Raw genomic sequence first — 14,875 nt, forward strand, 5'->3', positions numbered from 1 at the left:
TATTAATGTCTCTCCCTTTAGTGTGTCTGTGGAATGGAAAGGGAGCATTTAGATAGATATGAATCACATGCTGAAAAATTTTGCATTCAACAGAATATGCTTTTACATTCTGTTCTATATATCTGTTGCTGCTCTCCACCTTTTTATTCCAACTTATTTTTATCATTTGGGATGTCACAATTATTGGTTCTATTGAGAAATCACACTTGGAAAAAAAAAAGGGACCAGAGCTCCGATGAAGTAGCACCATTATAAGCAAGAACAGAAGTGCATATTTCTATAATCTTTATTCTGTTACATGTCAGGGCTTTTTTCTGAGACATAAAGTGTCTTGGACTTCAGGGAGGTTTTTTTTTTTTCAGGGACTATTTTCCTCCTTGCATTTAAATATGAAAAATAAATACCATAAGCTTGTTTATTTCTTTTACTGGTGCTGGCTGGTGGGTGGAGTTTCAGCTCTTGGGGTGTCAGGGGAGAACATGCAAATGACAGAAATCAGCTTATGTCTTCCAGCAGTAAATTACCATCACCTTGCTCTCCAGTTCCTACAGTAACTGGGCCAAAGACATAGAGTAAGACATACTTTCCTTTAGCTGCCTATGGAGTTGTACAGCTGTGGTGTAACTTCATTATGGGTCATCTGTGTGAGACAAACTCCATCTCACCTTGCCAGGGCAAGGTGGGCCATGGTGAAGGAACAAAATGCACCATGACAGAGTCAAGTGGCTCCACATATTGTTATAGGCATTTGGGAGAAAGATGGCTCAGAAAGTTAGGTGAGTTTGAGTATAAATGTCATACCAGCAGTTGCTCAAAGCCATGTAGTAGATTGACTATGTCATTATTTGTACCATTATTGTAGCAAACAATTTGCTAGAGTGGGAAATGTAGTAATTTACACTTGAGAAGTTTCTGTCTAGAGTAAGAAACCCTGACATTATAAGGTAAACTGTTGGATTATTTACCCCAATTTAATTTTGATTTAGTTCCAGGGACAATTACTGCTATAACTTCAAAAGACAAATTCAATAATCAAGTAATATATCATATAAAAAAATTTTGGCTTTTAAAAAGGGTGCATTAAATCTTTCTAGATAACTGAACTAAGCTGGACAGATGGTTAAGTATAGAAAATAAATGGTTTTTTTGACTATTATTTATTTAACCAAAGAAATTAGAGATCCTTGGCAGTGAAGAAAACCAAACATACAAAGCTGCAATAGCAAAAGTCTAAGATATTAGAAGAAGTCATTATTGTTCAGACAGATTAAAAAAAAAATCACAATTTTCTATATTCACGTCTAGAATTAATTTTTTAAAATTAAAAATATTTCTGCTTAACCAAATATATTAAAAACCTGTTCTTTAGTGTAAATTGTCACTACATAATTGGCACAACAGCTGTAGTGCCATAAGCAATACTGATGAGCAATGGGAATATTTCTGGTATGTGTAAGAACACAGATCTATATATTGCCCCAAGTCAGTACTGGATAGTTTGAGCTAGCCCGTGACTCCTGCTCTGGAATTGTACTATCCTCACTGTTGATATTTAGGCAAGTAAATTCTCAAATTTTGTGTAGTCTGTGGCAAGCTTAAGTGTTTTTAAGGTCTGAAATGGAGAATTCTCCTTATATGTTATCTATTTACCTCTCCTTTAAAAACACAGGGAACTGGTAGGACATAATCAGTCCACTTAGGACTCTGTGATTTTCATTCAGCATTATAGTTCAATAGCAGTGAAAGATACGTAGAAAGCAGGCTTTACTTGTTCTAACCCCTCTATCTAGAGAACATTTTATACTTTCCCTAAAATCAAATATATGAATATTATGTGAGCATGATGCTGTACCACAGTCATCACACAATTAGGCAAGAAGACACTCTCTCTTGAACATATCACTGGAGATTAAAGGGTTTGTAGTTCTAATCAAATACAGATTTTTTAGATCCTGTGGTGGACTTTGAAAAAGTGTAATGATTCTCCATCCAAATTTGGATGTCAAAGGACTGTAGATGGGAGATAGATGTTGCTCTACTTCTATTGACAGTTATTGCTGAGCACAAAAGGACAGAACAGCTCTGTAAAGAGTTGTATCATTACAGGAACATACAGAGATGTGCAGGGCTACAAGGAAGCATATGCAATCATTCTCTGCACTACCTATATAAGGTTTTCTAAAACAAATACTTACCTTCCCTCACCTTAAAGCAGATTGTTACCTTCCCTGGGTGTGAGTACCCCCCAGATATTAATATGTAATCTAAATTCTTAAATTCTTAAATTTTTAAATACTTTTCAGATACACTTGAATATATCAATTACTGAGACATAACTTAAGGAAATATTATAGAACCAGAACTTTGCTCTGAAGATAAGATTAAGCTTTTAATATGAATATGAAATTTATTCTCAGTTTGAGAAGGAGAAAATGTCCTTACCAAGCAAATAAAAACTAACAGGAAGAGTTTTATAAATGCCATCTCTACTTCAGTATTATGTTGGTATCAAAATTGATTTGACATTCACATGGCAAAATGGTATAAATTATAGCTATGAGAAAACATTCTCTGTAAGACACATCAGAACAATTAATAATATGTTCGACTAATGCATTGGATTTAATGGAAGGAAATTCTCATTCTGTATGGTTTTAATTCAGAACAAGTAAGGAGAACAAAAAAAATTTGTTTCAGCTAATGCCTGGAAACTGTAAAAATAAGTTCATTCATACACAGATGAACAGCAGCAGACTCCTTGTTTTCTTGTATCCTTGTGGACTGTGAAGACTGTGATCCCTTGTTTCTTTGTTAAGATGGTCTTGAGTGACTCGAGTTCCTGATCCTCCCAAGAGTCATCTGTGTAGTAGGAGGTTTGAGACTCATTAAATCAGTCCTTAATTGTTTCAATGAATTGCAGCAGTTGGAAAAACACATTTTTCCCCCAATTTATATTAAAGATCTCATGGTGCTAGTTCATTAGTACCCAAGAAGAATAACAACCAATCATTTCTCAGCACTACTGGGGATTTAATATCTCATAAAAAATGTATTCTTTAAAAAAAAATAAAAAAACAAAACACAAAGCAAAACAAAACAACAAAAAAGCTTAGTTTTTGTTGCTAGTTCAATTTTTATATCTCTTTTCAAGTACATTCGCCTTCACTGGCCCATTCTCTATTCAGATTTACTCAGGATGAATATCAATCATAACCTTCATTTCTTACTTACTGTTTTCCTGCAGTGTGTATGTCTTGCTTCACTGCTATCCTACTGTAAACCACATGCCTGTATATTTTATTTGTTTATGTCAATAGACTGAGGGAAAAAAAAATCACAGGAGAGTAAAAAGTAGCAGACTCATTTCCATTTCTGAGAATTTTCAAAATCACCTACTTGTCTAAGTCACAGGTAATTCAGAGACCAAATCCCACTGCCCTTCACTGTGATTTTAAGTATTTCTCAGTACAAAAGGGTCAGATTTACACAGGTATTTGAGGGCTTTAAGTTTCATGTAGATGCTTGGTCAGATTTTCTGAAAGTGTCTTGTAGTCCACTCATTGAAATTAATGTCTCTAAAATCAATAAAAGTTAAGTACACTGACATTTCTAACAAAAGAAAAATATAGCCGGGTATCTGCATATTTAAGAACCTCACCTTTCTGAGATACATTTGAAGACCTTGCTAAGAAGCCAGGTCATATACATACATGCTTTTGAAAATGTTAACTTACTTCACTAGTTCAGATCCATTTCAGGCTATCCTTGAGCAGCTGCTGTTTTGACTGCATAGTGGCCTTAGCAAAGTATTATGTACTTAGAGAGTATTAGCAAAAGGTTTCTCATTTAATCTGCAAGTAAGGAAATTTGAGACCACTCTGTGAGTGGAAAGAATCCAGTGGTTGCTAATACCACTTATTTCTCAGAGAAAGAGTTCTTTTTGAAAATTGCTGAGCCCTAAACTTAGTTCACTGTGTCATCTCTACACTTCCAGTCTTCATTATGCCCAGTATGATCAACTTTACACCCTTTGCTATTTCCTCAAGACCATGTTCTTTTTGTATGCTCCAATAACAAGAACATATTCTGTAATCACCTTTTAGTCCAGATGCCTTATATAATTATTAAGCCAAGATTGCACCATGGAAAATACAGGATATGGAGATTAATTTCTTAAACAATAATGAAATAGAATAGCAAAGATACTTCACTGTGAAAGCACAGACAAAACTATGGGAGAAATTTAGTTGCAAATGAGACATGAAGGTCTTTTCAGAGTCTTATCTTCTAAATTGTTCATCTGTTCATTAGACCTGTATATTCACACACTGATATAGAGATGAGGATAGGAATCTTGAATTTCTCTTAGAACCAAATATTTTCAGCACCAACAAACTGAGCTTTGTCATCCATGATTTCTGTTGGTCAGCAGTCAGAGGGTGTGCATTTATATCACCCTAGGACAGACTCATAAACCTCTAGTATGATACGGTAGTTAATTTTGTGCAGTAAACGATTGTTCTCTCTCCACACAGGGGAACAATACTTCATTTCACAAGTGTGAAGGGGATGTCCATGATTCAAATGTACTTCTTATTGTTTAGGGCTTGAATTGAAAGAAGATGGGGAGAGGAACTTGATATTTTTCTTTTGTTCTTCATGTTTAATGGGAGATATTTTCCTTTAGAAGTCATTGATGTACCATAAGGCAAGAGACTTCCAGGTATACTATCTATCATATAGTAAGCCACAGGGATCTCTAATCTCTTGTCCTTTTCCTTTTTTATTTCCCTAGAATTTGGGTGGCATTTCATACACAAAAAACAGCAAAAGTGGGGTTTTACCATTACTAGATTCCAGCCTGCTTGTATTTTTAATTTTCCAGGATATATTGATATGATTCATTGAGCTCTTAGATCATCAGAAAAATTCACAATTGCTATTGTTTCTTGTTAAAGATGATGAATTTAACAAAGTAATGGACTAAGTTCTCTTATTATTGTCTTACTATGGGATAAGAATAATGAGTTTAACGAGAAGCCCTCTGTTACTGCCACAGCTCCTACAGTACCTACTGAAAAAAATGGGTAAAAACAAGATTAGACTCTAATCTTTCTTTAAATATCAGTGACAACCCTATTATACACCACCAAAGTCATCTTGCTCCATCTCTTCCACCCTTCTCTTGCATTTCTTCTGCAGTATGCTACACTTCTTTTGTCCTGTACTGTCATTTTACCTGAATCAGAATGGAGCTATGGAAGTTATACAGAACTCCCACAATTATTTGTACATTGAATTTTAGGTTGATTTAATAATACAAAATATAGGCCTTCATGGTCCTCTTTTTTTTTTTTACTGAGTTGATAGAGAAGTTCAGAAATAATTTTTTCCCTCACTGCATTCTTACCTGGATCATATCATATACTTAATACAGTGCCTTATGTTTATGTCCCCTGGATAGTTGTGTCAGCAGAGGACATGAGCAAACTGTGATCCTAGAGGGAATAAGTGGTAAAGCTAGTAAAATTTACAGTCTGGTAACAGTAACAGTATAGAGCTGGTGGTATTTCCACTTGTCTGGGGCAGACAATAATTTCTAAAATTTACCTGTAAAGTATAGTTAATGGAGAGCATAAAAAAATAGGAGTTTTTTAAAGAGAAACACCCTACAAGACAGAAGGTCTTGGAGTGTGAAAAGATTTATTACAAAGCAACACAGAATCTGTAGTAGAGAATAGAATTGCAATATTCAAGGCAGGAAAATATTATTTTAATAATTTTAAACTGAAATATAGTCTCTAAATCATCTCTACTCATTTGATCACAGTAATGAAAACTTTAATTCAAAATTATCATCTCAGGTCTTTGAAAGTGTGTCTGCTTTTATAACTTACATCAGCTGACTCCTTGATATACACCAGAGTAACTGAAGTTAAAATCTCCACACGTTTCTCTAATGTTCTTTCCCCATTATGTTAATCTAGTTTTATTGCTGAGTCTGCTAGTTGGTTACTGTTATTTTTACTGATGTTGTATGTCCTGTTTACTGCTCAGGAAATCAAATGGCTCTGTCACTTCTGACTAAACAGGAATATCACCTACTATCATTTCTTCATACTGTATTGCTTAGGAAAGCATAATTTTAAAGTGGCAGAGTTGTGCAAGTGTTAATTTAGGGTTTTTTTTCCATAGGATATTCCCTGCTTAGAGTTTTCTAAGCAGTTTTTCTCGGGAGCGATAAATTACTTCAAAAAGAAGGAAACTTTGTCCCTCCCACAAGCTATTTTCAATGAATTGCTATTCTTTCTTGACCAGTTTGTCAAATGTTCACTAACCAGAATTTGTACTTCTTTGTATATCATTATTATTCATTTGTGAAAATATATCATCATGTTTAAAGTATACACTATGTCAGGCTTAATTTTCTGATAATAATTGCATAGAGTAGAACCAACAATTTCATCATTAACATTCAGCACCAGAGATCTGGAAAGATAGTAAGCAAAGAAAACAGAAATATGAAGATAGTAGATGAAAAGAATTGTGAAGGGTGTCTGGGCATGATTCATTAGCCATCATATATAAAATTTCTTTTTTGGTGCATCCTAACTAAAGCATTCTGGAAAATGCAGTGTCATGTAACCATTTATAATTATGTGTGAAAAGGTTTGATCATTTTTCAGCAAAATACAGTAATGACCTTACATATATGTTCTCACATATTCCAAGGAATGGAATGAGGAAAGGAAAAAAAATTTAAAGACAAAACAGAGTACTAGCAACTGAGAATAACTTCTTAGCTCATTTAAGATAGCAAAACTTCATTGTCTATTGCCCCATACCCACTGAGAGAAGGAATTGCAAATATGAATTAAGGATTAGATATAGTATCAAGATACCTTGAAACATAGAATAAAAAGAAAAACAAGATCAGAAGAGGAAGATTCATTTGGGAAAAGGCCAGAAAGCTAGGGTAAGACAAAGTCATGTAACTTCTTGATTTTTAATAGCTTTTTCTACAGCAGGGAATAACATAGCCCCACAGTGTTAGAGAGTAATAGTAAAATATAACATTTAAATAGCTGGCATTTTATGTCTATAAAAAGAAAGCATATCCTACAGTAAAATATCCAGGTTGATTAACAGCTGAAAGCTGTCCATTCAATACTTAAATCATAATAACGTGTCCTGGTGTCCTATTTGGAGCTCTCATATTGTCTGTTAAGAACTGAACATCCAATTTGGAGATGAGCACTGTCCAGTAACACTGGAGGCCTCCACAGACCTTTGCAGCCAGGCTGGGTGCAAAATTCTTGAAGTGTTGATCAAAAAAAACTCACCAGTCATCTTCAGATCTTAGCTTTTGGGGAGCAGCAGGGGCCTCCAGGAAAAAGAATGAGGTCAGGACAACAAGGCAGGAGCAGTGACCTGACAATTAGGAGTAGCAAGGGCAGGTCAGGATGAGTGCTTCAGGCGGTGACTAGAGTCAGAATCAGCCCAGTGAGCACACAGCACCAGGGACAGATACCAAGCACAGGGGTAGCTGCAGTGCTGCTTCAGTCTAGCCCCCGTGGGAACTGCTGGCATGGCTCCCATGGAAAAACTGGTAGGACCTTGTTTTTAGCTTCTTCATAACATTTCTTACCAGTCACCAGTCAGCTAAATTCCTCAACTCGGCCATCTCCTAGGAGGGTGATACACTCCAAGCTCTGGCAGCACTCATAAGGCCGAGCTCAGGAGCAACCGTGAATAATCAATGCAGTCCTTCAGGACATTGCTTATCCTTTCACAGAGGTTCTCAGTCAAAGTTATCAGTGCCACGGGGTTTGTGTATCCCACCCTGCCCACACCAGTGCACAAACTAGGTCTGAGAGAAGACAATAACTACAAAAAAAAGCTACAGGGAAGCAACTGGAGCTACTGCAGGGCCACAGTGCATGAACCTGCTCTAGGGACAAGTGTATTTGCAAGTGGAAATCAGCAGTTCTCGATGTTAAATTTCACAGCTGTGTCTACCGCACGTGGTCACCTAGGCTGGATGCACAAGGCAGCAAAATTTCAATGGCATAACATGCTAAAATATAGGCATGCCCAGCCCGCTCACTGTGCTGTGCTTCATGCCAAACATGAACACTCCTGGTATGAGACATTGTGCTTCTTTTAGCTTGAATCTTCAACTTGTGCCTGCTGCAGCAGGATCTCTGGACAATTTATCAATTTGTAGGTCCTTGCTACTCAAATACATGAGGAACAAAGCCCTTTACTCACAGTAAAGAAGTAATCTTACTAGTTGGCATCAGCATAGTTTTCCAGAGTGGCTGGTAGATATTAAAGCTTCCTATATAATCTTTCCAAATATGTAAATTTTGTGCACTGTGAAATATTCATGAATAAAATAAAGAAAAAATAATTTTTAAAAAACTCAACATTAAACCAAAAAAAATCCCCCAAGGACCTCAAAATTTGCAAAAGGAAATAAGTTATTGATTTTTATTTTTGTTTTTATTATTTTATTTTTATTATTTTATTTTTATTTTTATTTTTATTTTTATTTTTATTGGAATATTCTAGATTTTTGCAGATTTTGGGATGGCTGAGAAAACTATAAAATATCAGCTACCAAAGTTTCTTCTGCTCATGAAATAAGAATGGGTCGTATGATTCATAGACCTTGTCATTTTGGTCAAATGTCCAGGAGAAAAGTGAAAGGCCAGAACACTGTCAAGATAAAATAATGTCCCTGAGGTCGGAAAATACTGTGAGTTTATTTGTTATTTTCTTTCCTTCTTGTCTGATTGTCTACTTGAGCTACATTACAAAAACAAGCAATGCTCCAGAGACAGAACTGTGTGAGTAGGTTGTGGTACCTGTTCCTTTTGTTTGTTTGCTCATTTCTTACCTCCAAGCAGGGAATTGCTGTGGCTGCTGTGATGTATGCATGCACATTTTGAACTAGTACTTGCCTGTTAAAAATACATTCAACAAGGTGAAACCCACTGTGTGAGACTGGAGTATGGAGAGAGACAATCACAAAGTCTGAGGTGATTCACTCATTATAGCACATCCCATAATAATGATTATTATAATATTTTCTTTTTCTTCCTCAAGTCAAAATTCTGTATTTAAACATTTTGACATTCTGACTCTGACTAAGAAATTGTTACATGTAATTCTGATTGACCTCAGGGTTTTCATGTTTTCATCCCAGCAAAAACCAGGACAAGGGTCAAGGGGATTGAAGGGGAGAAAAGGTTGCACTATTTCAAATTTTATTAAGAAAGCTAAAACAACTGTTTGGTTTTTTTCAGAACTTTCAGAGCTTTATTTCATAACAGCACACAGTAATAAAAAAAGAAAAAGAGAGAAAATATTAACTGTCTAAATTTCATTTTGCATACTATTGGCTTTTTCATTTTTCTTGACTTAATAAAAAAAATCAAGATTTATTTTCTCTTACTGGGGGGTTGGGGAAGGCATTGTGGTTGTTCCTCCACCTTTAAACTGATGAGCTAGCATTCAACCAAATTCAAAAGGGGGATTTAAGTCTCTGGGGTAATTATTAAGTTCTTACTAGAATTTAATAGTTTCTAGAAAACCAGAAAGAGGAGTTTAAAGGAAAGGGCCTACAAGAGTGTACTACTTATCAGATATGAAAAACTTCAGTGAAGAGAAAGTCACCAACAATGCCACAGTTGCTGGTAAAGTTTCAAGTGGAGGACATCTTATAGATAAATAGAATTTTTTTGAATGGAAAAGACCTGAAGGATCACCTAGTCCCAAACCCCCTAGCATATGCAAGGATGCCACACAATAGATCACATTGCTCAAAGCCCCATCCAACCTGGCCTTAAATGTTTTCAGGCATGAGACAAATACAGCCTCCTCTGGGCAGCCTGTGCCAGTGTTTCACCACTGTGACAGGAAATACTTTCTTCCTGATAGCTAGTATTAATCTACCTATTCATCTACATTAGTCTAATTTATTTTAAAGTTATTCCCCCTTGTTCTATCATGATGTGTCCTTGTCAAAAGTCCCTCCTCAGGTCTCTTGTGGCCCCCTTTGAGATACTGGAAGGGTTCTCTAAGGTCTCCCCTGAGCCTTCTCTTCCCCAGATTGAGCAACTCCAACATTTTCAGCCTGTCTTTATAGGAGAAGCGTTCCAAAGCCTCCAATTATCTTTGTGGTTTCCTCTGCTCCTGCTCTAGAAGGTCCATGTGTTTTTTTTGTGTTGGGAGACCCAGAGCTGGATGCAGCATTGCAGGTGGAGTCTCACCAGAGCAGAGCAGAGGGGCAGAATTCCCTCCCTCGCCCTGCTGGCTGTGCTCCTTTGGATGCAGCCCAGGATGTGGTTGGACTTTTGGGCTGCAAGTGCAGGTTGCTGGGTCATGTCAAGCTTCTAGTCCACCAAAGGTGCAAGGTACCAGAAACTCAGGGAGCATAGAGAAACTGAACCCCTACCTATATGGCTTACTGTCTCATGCATGGGACTGTCACTGTCTCTTGCATGGGGACCTGGCTGTCACATTGCCCTCCTGGGTGTCTTCTCTGGGCACAGCAATATTGCACAAATCAGAGATCTAATAAAAACATAATCCAGGAAATAGACATTTTGGCAGCACTAAGGAAGTTGAAGTTCAGTGCTCTATTGGCCATCTGGGTTACAGAAGGACTCTCACTGTGCAATACGTGGACATCCCAGCTAAGGGGCATAACAAAAAGGGATTAAAACCACTTTATGGCAAATATGGCACTCCTTATTTTAACAAATCTATATATTGAATGGCAGTCTTTTCATGGGCATTAGCAATTCTTTTGTTGTTTGGATTTTCATAACTGCCACATTGTAAGTTTTTCCAATTTTAATACAGCTTTTATAATTTTTGTTGAAACTGAGTTGGTGAATAAGGACTTCACAATTAAAATTGTAAAGCTGTCATGTTTTATTCCAGCTGGTATGCATGGGGGATATTTCCACCACACATGCATATCTGGTGAGACAGGTTTCAGGTTTAAGTACATATTGGTTCCCCAAGCCCACACCTCCCTGCCTGCCCTTTCCCTGCCCACTCTCCGCCACCTTGTGCTTCATCTTATAATTAGTCTTCTGTGGTGCCATGCCCCTTGGGGGTTGTGGGCTGGGGTCTTCTGATGAAGAAAGAGGTCTTCCTCAGGTGTTCAGTGTTTGACCTCTGTCTCTGGGCACGTGTGGTGGAGGTTTGGCAGACTTCCAGGTCAGTTTGTCCTGGCCAAATCCAGGAGCCTGGTTCTTGCTGACTCCTTAAGCAAAAGATTCTGCTTTATGGGTTTCAACAATACTTGAGTCTTGATTGAGTTTTCACAATATGCATCTTACCTTTATGGCTTTCAACTAGCAACTATATTCTTGTGTGTTCTGGTACAAATTGCTTCTACCTAACAAGTTACATTACTGTTACAAGCTGTGCTCTGTACTTCTGTAAACTTGCTAAATAAGCTATATATATATTTCTGTTTTCCTCCACCTAAGTACATTATATGCTTCTAAAATTCTCAATTTACCATATCAAAACAGCTATTAAACACAAGCAATTGCACAATAAAATTAATTTTGTTGTAACTTAGAATAAAAAAAGTGTTTAACTCTGGTAGCCTGTAGAAAAGTTTGAAAATGATACCTGAATTGAAATTTTTCTTTAAAGTATATGCAAACACACAGGAAATAGAATAATTAAAATTGCGTGAAATTATTATATAGATGCACAGTAATAAATGATTAAAATATACAGATATCCATTAAAATCACATTATATCAATGCAGTATCATCATATACTTGGGCCTGCCTGATGACAGTATTGACAACATTTTTATCAATACAAACAACATTTCCTTTGCTAAAATGCTGTTCCAAAATTGCATCTGGTTTAGATTGACCTCCCTTTATTGATTTACATCTAACAAGGATTCAGCCCAGTATTTTAAAATGTTTCCTTCTAACTTAAGGCACTTTTAGTAATATAAATTGATTACTCATAACTATGCAACCAATTGACTCATTCCGTATTTTATATTAATCCACTATTTGTAGGCTGCCAATGAAGTTCATAAAGATCCTTCTCATAGTCCATTAATATTGACTCTCAGATTTAATGAGTTCATTACAATAACCATTACTGTATTATTAAAATGCAGAAGGAAATGTAAGCTTGTTTCATGCAAATAAAGACTGATATAATTAATCAAATTATACTTTTATTATTAGCACTATCATCACCATCCAGCATTTAATAGCCCTGTTTTATATTTCCGGATAACTTTGTATGAGGCACTGTACAAAACCAACCACTACATAAGAAAGGTATAAGCAAGGTATAAGCAAGAAGCAGGACATGAGTTAGACAGGAACATTTAAGAGCACACTGACACATTACAGATTAGTTAAGAAGATATTTTTGTCAGTCCAACAAAAAATAATTTGTATATTTACTTTTTTTTTCTTTTAATTTAAGGTCTATTTTGTAAGAAAGATTAATTTTGTTTTCTGGTAATAGCAGGAGGAAAAAAAAGGTGTAGCTACAGCTTTTATCCACATTCTTAGAATCAATTTTACATTCATCATTTAGTCACACACCCTTTTGTAATCTTTCTTTTTAGTTCTGTGTGCTCATTTTTCTAATAGCACTATGCAGCAGTTCGTCTTTCTACCATAGCTCAGCATAGATCCTAGAGATATACAGGGACAGGGTTTTTTTGAGTCAGTAGAAATTAGACCTTCTTCCAGAACACTCTTTGTTATTTCTCCTATGATATTTGATCAAATAGAAAAGCACACACATTTTTCAGCTCTGTTAAAGAAAAACCAAAAATGTTGAAGTAGAAATTTTTGGTATTTCCAGATATTCTGTCAGTTGTTTTTGGCTTTGGCACCAAAACACATGGTGATACTTAAGAATCATACAACATTAAAACTATAAAAGGGAAGCATTTTGGACCACTGTCCTCTCAGCTTTATACTGTGGCTATGTCTGCATGGCTGTTTCAGATGCCCTTCTCCCAGCACTTGGGCAATGTATTCAGGTTTCTGGAGTCTGGTTTCTGCAGCTACAGCATTAAACATACCTGAGAGAACCTCTCTGACTCTGTCCAGCCTGTAGCCACACTATATTCTCTAGGTCATAGTGACTGTGTTGCAAATAGGGAATGGTCCCACCTCCATGCTGTCACCAAATATTGCTAGAAATAGTTTGGGAGGATGATATTTGGCACAGAAAATCACTTCATCAGGGACAGTTGTAATGATTTAGCAATACAGATGCTGAGCTTTCAATGGTCAGGAATATTCCCATTTAGTGTTTACCACTGCATATGAACTGCAAGAATCAGGCCCCTAACCACAGTTTTCAAGTCTCTCACCTTTAAATACTTATTTAAAATACTTATAGTTGGATCAAACCCTCAACTTATTGTAATTACTAGATGTTTCTTATTTTTCTGCTGTGTGAAACTATTCCAAATTAATAACCTATTAGATAAGTTATTTACATGATTTGTCAAGGAAGGGCCTGATCCTGCAGGTACAATTTTAATAGGTATTCTGTAGAAAAGTACCTTTGCTGCCAGATGAATTAAGTACCACTTGATGGAATTACATCTCCCTCGCATCCTATGCCAATAGTGGATTTATTTCATAGTTTGTGAAGAAAAAATTTGTCCTCTGAGCCAAAAGAAGGCCTCTCCCAGGTTTGCCAAGAGCTATGCTAAGCCCATCTTCCTTGAGAATCATTAATTGCTTATTTCCAGTAATGTTGCTTTAGAGAGACACTTGTAAATGCACAAAAAAGAATAATTTACTGTGGGAGTCCAAAACATGAAGTCTGTGTTCTAGCTTAGTTTGAATTCCTGTAGAGGTAAACTAAGCAGTGAAAATCAGTTTGATGCTGAAAGCAAATTAACCATGTGACTTGGAAATACAGACTAACACATTTTTATAGGGCTTGGGGCAGGAATCTGTCACATTGCCCTCTGCGAGAAATGAATGGGAATGAAATTGGTGCATTTCTGCTGATGTCACAGGGCAGTGATGATTTGTCAGAAGACCTGTCTTACAGAGTATTGACAGTATGAAAACTTTCTGTTGGCTTTACATGTTTACTCTGTTGCTTAATACTTTTTCATGGACTACTAACATTTTCAAAGGCACACATACATATCAGCAAGACCCATTTATATACTCATGGTGCAGCTGGATGTCACAGTCCCAGCTGTGCTGGGCAGTCTAAAACTATGAGAAAGAAATTATCACTAAAGATATTGGCAACCTACTTTATTTTCTCTGCTTCAGGTGAAGGTGTCTGCAGTAAGACCTGCGCAGTTTCCCAGTGACAGATACATATATGAACTCCTGTACTCCTGCATGGGGAATGAGCTGTAGCTGCTATCAGTCCACTTTCAATGTACTTTTCTTTCATATTTCTTGCATTTTTAGGAAGATTCTCATGTGCAATCTATTGCCATACTTAAAATATTGAATCTACTTTGTGGCTTCTGCACCTGAGCATCGCCTATAGCCACTCCCCAAAATCATACATGGGTGGTGAGCTACAAACATACAACTGCCCAGGGAAGTGGTTGAGTTGCCACCCCTGGAGTTATTTAAAAGATATGTAGATAAGCCACTTAGGAACATGGTTTAGTAGTGAACTTGAAAGTGCCAGGCTAACAGTTAAACTCGATCGCCTTAAAGTTTTTTTTTTCAATTTAAATGATTTTATGATTCCATGCTTAGTTTTAGTAAGCCAAACCAGTAAACTGATTCAAAAACTGTTAGTTGATCTGACTTTATAAATTTTATCTGTGTCTTTATAAAAGTTGTCAAACTTGTGAGTAATAGAAAT

This window comes from Lonchura striata, chromosome 2 (genome assembly GCF_046129695.1).
Source record: "Lonchura striata isolate bLonStr1 chromosome 2, bLonStr1.mat, whole genome shotgun sequence".
Classification (NCBI taxonomy): Eukaryota; Metazoa; Chordata; class Aves; order Passeriformes; family Estrildidae; genus Lonchura; species Lonchura striata.